Raw genomic sequence first — 8,181 nt, 5'->3', positions numbered from 1 at the left:
GCGTGTACTGCCGAGATATTTTCCGGTGATAGATAGACGCGGTGCCTTTTTTCAGCATTCCTGTAAAACACAGGACAGGAAATACCTCTTTGCCTTTCTACCTGGGAAGATCAGAGTTTACGTGGACAGTCGTGCCCCGGGGTAGACAGAGAGTCCCACCTGCTTCTCTCAGATGCTAAACGCCGATTTGAACGAATGCAAAATGTCCCAGAAATGATACTCTCAGCCAGTATACGGATAACTTACTCTTACGCTCTAGGACACATTGGACCCCCTACCATAAGAGGACGCGATTTACCGATCGCAATAGCTAGCCATTAAGGGACACAGGGTGTCAAAGGACAAGCTTCGATTTTGTTTACCCAAAGGAAAATACCTTGCCATCTAATATCTAAAGATGGGCTACGAATTAACCCTAAATAATAATCTTTCCTCTTCTAAAAGCAAACAGACAATAAACAGCCGAGAGGATTCCCCGGGTCTGACTGGATACTATCACGACGGGGTTCCGAATTTTTCATTCATGGCCCAGCCTCTGTTTGTCTCCTTAAAATGAGATCGGCCCGATCCCATTCAACGGAACCCTGAAGGGAAACGAGCCGAGCCGAAGACACTCTAGAGGAAGTATTATCTAAAGCTCCCACCCTGGGACACCTTCGCTATAAACTCTCTTCCTAGTCGTGCATGAAAACACAGGAAATTCGGATAAAGGAGTTTATCCGAAGGCCACCCTCTCCACGGTACAGATGTGTGTGAGTCACGATCTGTACGGTTGTCTCACTAGGTGGAGACATCCCCTTGCAGGAGAGCAACAGCCTCGATGGTGGGTAAGTCACGACTGGAAAGAAATGATCCCGAACTAGGGGCATTCCCTGTGAGTTACATAGTCTCTGAGGCAAAGGATGCACTCGATCGGGAACATCCGGCCTACCCTGCAGCATTTTCGTCGTGGCTTATCACCCCGGTCCTCTGGATTTGTAGAACGTACAGACGGTACAGTTAAAACTCCACTGGGTAAATTTTGAGAAGCTTTTCGTCTCCCTTGGCTGAAAACTCTCCTTACGGTGTTTCTCAACCTGAGAGCTACTCCTTTTGGTAAACGTAGACTTTCTCCTCAGTAGTCAGCGTTCACCCCGTGTGACCGGACGTGTGAAACAATCTTACCGAAAGGAGACATTTTGCGTTATTATCAAGGACTTATCAAGCAGCTTAAATAAACCGATAAGTCTGCAACCGATTCGCTTCAGCGTGCTCCGGGACACGAAGACTTCCAAGACCACGACTCACAGCCGGAGACGTCGTCCACCACTGGATATGACATCAGCTAAAGACCCTCCAACCTCGTTGACAGGGACTTATTCGTTATCACTAATCGATCCAGGTGCAGTGAACTTAAAGGCGTTAACTCAAGGATTCACATCGCTCATGAAAAGAGTTGCCCACCTGTGGCTGGACATCTGCTCCTGTCTGACACTCGCCTCCACCGACGGCCAACCTCAAAGGCTCCCGGAGGACGAAAAGCTGCTGACGTCAGGGGTAGACAGCTATCCCGAGACCTCAAGAAGGCCTGTAGACCTACGAATTGACGTGGGACTTAAAATAACCATTCGTTTGATTGTCTTTACCTGCCCGCTAATATTATCAGTCACAATGATAGTTATACTTGTTCTTTAGGCTTTTCTCAAACCCTGTACTCATATACCCCAACTGTTAATCATTGAAGGTGCACAGAATAACTTTGGTATTTTCTTTCTTTTCCGGTAAAATATTTGTTTTTCTTTTTTTCTCTTCTTTTTTTTTAAATTTTATTTATTTATTTATTTATTTATTTATTTATTTATTTATTTTTATTTTTTTACATTGGGGAAGGGGGACAGGACTTTATTGGGGAACAGGGTGAATTGCCGGGGCTTTTTCCCAGTCAAGTTGTTGTCCTTCCGATCGTAGTCGTGGAAGGCGCAGCTCACCTCCAGGTCCGGTTGCTGCTGTCAGTTGCAGGGGGCGCAGCCCAGCATCCCTTGCGGGAATCCAACCGCCACCTCGTGGTCGAGAGCCCACCGCCCATGCGGAATCGAACCGGCAGCCTTCGCATCAGGAGCACGGAGTTCCAACGGCCTGAGCCACCGGGCCGGCTCTGTATTTTCGATAATACTATTTACGCTTTCTCTTTGGAAACTTAGAAGGCATGCCAGCATAGAAGGAAGAAAAGGCGTGTGTATGTGGTTTTGAGAGAAGTTAAAAGGGAGTCGTTTGTTCTGATACTGTTGATCATTTCTGAATGCGAAAAAGGACACAAACTGAGAAAGACAAGTGAAGTCGTAGAAGGTTAGTAGAAAAGAAATACCGATAAAGGAATTTTACGATAAATGCTAGAACACAATGACGCTTACCCCTCACCTCGACAAAGACTACTGACTATATTAATTCAGAGAAGCTTACGCGGCTATTAAAATAATGGCCCTCTGTAACGGGGCTGCCGAGTGAGACACAGGAAATTGACTCATGAAACTCTTACCGTCCTCCTGGCCTCTAGACATTTTTAGATGGTGATTGTGATTCATACCATTGTGTTCTTAACAGCCTCGGCCCCAAATAAAAATTAAACTCAGTTCCCGATTGCACAACTAGCAGGAATTAGATGCTTCCCATGGGAAGTAGATGGGATATTCAGATCACAAGAACAACACCACCGGTGCACGGAACCCATCTCACGGTCAGATTGTGAGAACTACAGCGATACATACACGGTGTGCCCTCAAACTATAAGTAAACGTTACACTGGCTGCAAAATACAGAAAACCGAGACAGACGGCAACGTTTGAATCACGATAGCTTATAGGTTAGAAACGATTCAGTGTGTTTTTACTCAGTGAAGGCTCATGAGACCTACCTGCCTTCCGCTTACTCACCTTTCCTTTGGGGAAAACAACAACAACAACAACAACAACAAAAATTGGCCTGGACTGCCATCCAAGGTTACGGTCCGGCCCCATCCGCAATGGTCCACCATTACAGCAAGACAAAGGAAACACTAAGAATTCCTAGGAGTGAGCCTTCCTAGTCCCGGGAGACCACATCATCGGTGCATCCTTCGGATCGACTTACGGCCCAAAGGGGGAAATGCGGACAAAGAAGGGGGCCACTTACTAAACCTGTCAAGCTCAGGAGAGGCCGGCGTGGCAGGCCCCACAAACTTAGAGACCGAACGTAACCGCACAGGAGGGTCTGAACATAAAAATTCCCGAATGAAAGCAAGTCACGGTGGGCAGTCACATCCTAGGCCTGTAGCTTCCTTGACAGACAAAGGTCACCCTTTGCCTTCAGTGAGCCCGTCTGTTATCTTTTGGCATCTAAGATAACATACCCTCGGAATGTCTGAGCGATCCTGTTTTCCAGACACCTCAGGGCACAGCCCACTGCACCGGTGCCCAAGACAACAGAACCCCCTCATCTTCGTCTTGTTCCCTGGATACCATCCTTACGTGCTGTAAACGTGAATTATTATCTACCCGTTACCCACCCGTGCAAAAGAAGTAAGCGTCCCTCCGTTTTACTTCTTAATCCAGTCCCAGAGGTGTCCCCACTTGCTTTCTCCTGCCCCTGACTCTGCCACCAACGGCTTTCGTGTACCAGGCCTTCTGCCTCCTCCGTTTATCCCAATTATATAAAATAAGCTGCAAAACTGCCCTTTTCTGGAGTATTTTCTCCAGCCCTTGAGACCGCTTCCTGGCAATGGTTGTCTGTCAGTGTGACTCAGATACACTCATTAACATTCTCCAAGGAGTCTGGAGGTTTGGATGTTTCTTAGGTGGACACCTAGGAACGCCAAACACCTCTCAAGAATGAGAGGTGGGATGTGAAGATCTGCAGCCTGGAGCAAAGCCTCCCGGTCCCGGGGATCACAGTCAAACACCAAAGGGAAGAGTAGGAGGCTGCGGAACAGGAAAGAGGTGAGGTGAGGCTCGGCTCGGGGCTGCTGTCAGGGAGCCCACGGGGTCTGTCACGCACACATCTGCTGGCTCTCCCTGGTTTCACGGGTGCTAGTCTGCGGCACCACAGAGGACAAAGGCATGTGGCCTCCGGTCACCAGACACGGTGCAAAGACCCGGTCAGAAGGAGCACGCGTGCTCCGGGGGCCACCTCCCACTCCTTGCGCAGGGCATGCTTGGGTGACAAGCCTCCATGCTGAGGCGGGGACAGAAAGCACACTCGGGCATACCCGCACAGGTGGCTCAGATCTTTAAAGAGAACGGCATCGTCACCCTTTCGTCTCTCCTTCTCACGTGAGTCAGCTGTCCAACGGGATGGACACGTGGGACCAGGACTGCCGTTGTCCAGATGCCCGGAGGCCACATTTTACCATCCTTCAGGAGAACGGTCGCGCCTTTGGCGAGCTCCCAAATTTCACATACGTCTACGGATTTCTGCACACACAGGGAGCCAGATGTGTTCTGTCTGCCTGCGGTGGGGAAGCACAATCACAACATCAGAGTTTCCAGTTCTGGCCATCTGGGGCTGCACCCTGACCCCACACTCATCCCCCGCCCCAGCCAGCAAAATGCTGTCCAAGCTCTCAGGAACGCAGGCAAGGGGTGCTGCGAAGGGAAAGACAGCAACCAACCGGTGGGAAAGGTCATCCTGCCCCCTCTCTCTTCCCAGGCAGGCGGGTGTCCCAACGAGCTGTGGAAGGCCGGTCACCACACGGGGTCACTTAGACAGCCCTGTTTACCCAATCCATTCTGGCCAGTCCCGCTGCTGCCCCTCCCGCTGTATTATCGGACGTGCCCACCTTGACTGAGACTTCCCAGCAGCCCCATTCTCCCCCACACCGTCTCCACCAGGGCTGCTCACACTTGCTTATCCCCTGTGACCTTACGAAGTCCCAGGGGGCTGGGAAGTAAATTCTGCCCCTCCCTCACCCTTGTCACCTCCACACACCACCCATCCTCTCCTAGGCAGAATCTCTCCCGGATTCCCGCTTGAGGAGGTGGAGGACTTTGCCTCCACGCGGACCATCGGCCCCACTCCCAACCTTTAACTTTATGACCTTCCACTCTGCGATGGTCTCCCCCACTCGCCCCCGCTACCGCCACCTGACATCTGCCCAGGCGGCTTTGACATCCGGGGCCCCACGCTCTGCCCACCGACCCCGAACATCCCCTCACTCATAGACCACACACACTCCCCACCAGCCCCACCTTCCCACCTCACCCCTCCCACCTGCCTGAATCCCTCAGGCTGCGAATGACTGTCATAGAGCGTCTGTTTGTGTCCCCCAAATCAATACTTCGAAGGGGGGGGGGAGATCCTCAGGATGGGATCGGTGCCCTCAGACAAGGAAGAAACCAGAACTGTCTCCCTACTGTAGCAGAACCCGGGGAGAAGGTGGCCATGTGCCAGCCAGGAAGAGGACCCTCCCCAGGAACCCACCATGCTGGCACCCCGATCTGTGAGAAATAAGTGTCCCTTGTGTGAGCCCTGGGGCCTGTGCTGTCTGTGATGGTGCGTGAGAGCGAGGCAGAGGGCTCCCCTTGCCGACGCCCTCCCCTCTGAGCCCCGACGTCCCTCCACGGGCCTCTCAGCCCCACACCCTTTACACTCAGTACCCGGGATGCCCTGGCTGCCGGGGCACATAGACCAGGCCTTCTCTTTCTAGTGGAGTGCGTGCAGATACCTCCACGCCGCCCCCCCCCCCACCCCCCAGGTCTGGAGGAGAAGCACAGAGCTGCTACCGCAGGGACACCTCCCACCGCACTGGGGAAGCACCACAATGGCCTTGGAAAGTCTCCCCCAATCCCACATTCCAGGCCGGGGGACCTTGCCTGGCCTTATCACCCTGGGTCTCAGGGGTCTGTCCCCTCCCACCTATGTTTTTGGAGGCAAAGGGGCTGCTGGGGGGACCATGTGGTTAGGGACTTCCTAGCATGTCTCTCTGGCCATGAACCCAGGAACCCTTTACCTCTCTCTCTCTCTCTCTCTCTCTCTCTCTCTCTCTCTCTCTCTCTCTCCTCTATCTCTGGGCCTGGACCTCATGGGCACAGTTACACCTGAACACAGCCTTATGTCTGTCTTTCTGCAGAATTAATGTATGTGATTGGGACCCTGCGACCTGGGTTGGCGCCGAGGCGGAACTGTGAGCTCTGAGCCAGGAAGCCCTTCTTCTTGCCCATGGCCACCCCGCCCCACCCAGGAGGACTCCCTCTTTTCACCTCAGCTTCTGGGGAAACTCTGCATGGCTGGGAGTTGTGGGGAGGCCTCGAAGCTTCATTACTCAACTCGCATGAATTCAAGGCTAGGGCACACATTGTGAGGCTAACACGCAGCTCTGGCGAAGGACCGTGGACTATGGGGAATGGCCTTCTACCCCTAATTCAATGGACCGCTTTACTGTTTGCCTGGGAACACACCACCATGTAGTGGAACTGGCGGATGTTTGCTTTTGTGTCTTGACCGGCCGCCATTGAGAGTATGTAAGCACCTTGACTGCTGAGTCGCTGTTGTTCAAGCAGGGTACCCTGAGAGGCCCAGAGAGAGTGGCAGGGCCCTGAGAACCCTGGCTGAGTCCAGGAAGTCTGGCTGTGCCCAGAGGGAGTGGCAGTGCCCTGAGAGGCCCTGGCTGAGTCCAGGAAGTCTGGCTGTGCCCAAAGGGAGTGGCACTGCCCTGAGAGGCATGACATGGGGTGACAGGTGTGTGGGGGGTGGGGGGTGGGGCGGGGGGTCGTCTGTTCCTCGGTTTGTTTATTTTCTGGATAGAGCGAGAGAACTCTAAAAGAGGAGGTATTATTTATTCCGTGCAAGGTCTGGCAGGATGGAAGGTCGCAGGTCAGTCCGTGGACGGGAAGGAAACTCTGTGGGGGAGGGAGGAAGGGAGGGAGGGAGGGAGGGAGGGAGGGGGGGGGGGAGGAGATGGGGGTTGGGGCCGAGAAGGGAGGGGGAGGCCAGGTCGACACATTCCAAAGGTCCGCGTTCAATGGCTTCATTCAAATGCAGAAAGCTCTCCGGTCCAGTCAGCGCCTCCGACCTGGCCTGGGGCTTCTTTCTCCCCGCCGCCTTTGTTCAAACCTCCCCCACCCTTAGGCGGCCGCTTTCCAACCGCTAGGGAGGAAAAAATTGTTGGCGAAAACTCGCCCCACCGTCGCCCTGGGCCAACGACACCGTCTCCCTCTCCTCTTCCTGACCCGGGCCAACGCGCTCAACCCGTGGAGAATCACGGGCGGCGGCGGCGGCGGCGGGCGTGCGGGGGGGTGGGGTGGGGGTGGGGGCGAGTCCAGGGGGGGGGGGTCGCTAAACAGCCGACCTCGGAGTCTTATTAGAGTTCGTAGGCCAGACACCGGCCGGGAACGATGAGGGTCCCGGGGAGGTCCGGCTGTGACGGTTGCAGTCATTTCCCCGCCCACCCAGCCCCCCACCCCGGCACCCCACCACCAGGGTTACGGGCCCAACAAGCACACCCCTGCAGCAACACTCTGCTCTGGGTGTGGGTTTTTAGCGTTCAGATTCCCGCGACGGACGGAAGGAAGGAAGGAAGGAAGGAAGGAAGGAAGGAAGGAAGGAAGGAAGGACCTGTCTTCCCTCTGCCCGCCCGCTTCTTCCTACCGGTCTCACCCTAGGTACCCACTGGGTACCCACTGGCCATTTCGCGTGCCGCCTCCTCACCGTGAAAGAGAGGAAGGAGGGCGGACAGACGTGAAGGAACCCCACAGATGGCAGCTCTGTATGAAGGAGTGGGGGCGGGGCGGAGGGGAGGACAGGGGAGAAGCTCTCGCACCGGGCAAACCCTGACTCCGAGTGAGTGGGGAATCCCGGGGTCCTTTTAAAAACCTAACTGGACACACAGAGGAAAGGCCACGTGAGGACACGGGGAGAAGACGGGCATCTGTAAGCCAAGGACGGAGCCCTGGGCAGAAACCAACCGTGCCAAAACCTAGCACTCGAACTTTCAGCTTGCAGAACTGTCAGGCGATACATTTCTGTCGTTTAAACCACTCGGCCTATGGTATTTGTGATGGCGGCCCGAGCCAACTGATACATGGCAGAAGGGGTGGAACGCGGTGCCCAAGAAAATGTGCCTGTCACGTCTCCAACGTGCACGACTCCATAACTGACCCTCCCCTGTGCTGTGCTGTGCTGTGCTGTGCTGTCCTGTGCTGTGCTGTACTGTGCTGTCCTGAGCTGTGCTGT

This window comes from Rhinolophus sinicus, linkage group LG15, assembly GCF_036562045.2.
Source record: "Rhinolophus sinicus isolate RSC01 linkage group LG15, ASM3656204v1, whole genome shotgun sequence".
NCBI classification, from domain to species: domain Eukaryota; kingdom Metazoa; phylum Chordata; class Mammalia; order Chiroptera; family Rhinolophidae; genus Rhinolophus; species Rhinolophus sinicus.
Note: the sequence above shows the minus strand (reverse complement) of the source record.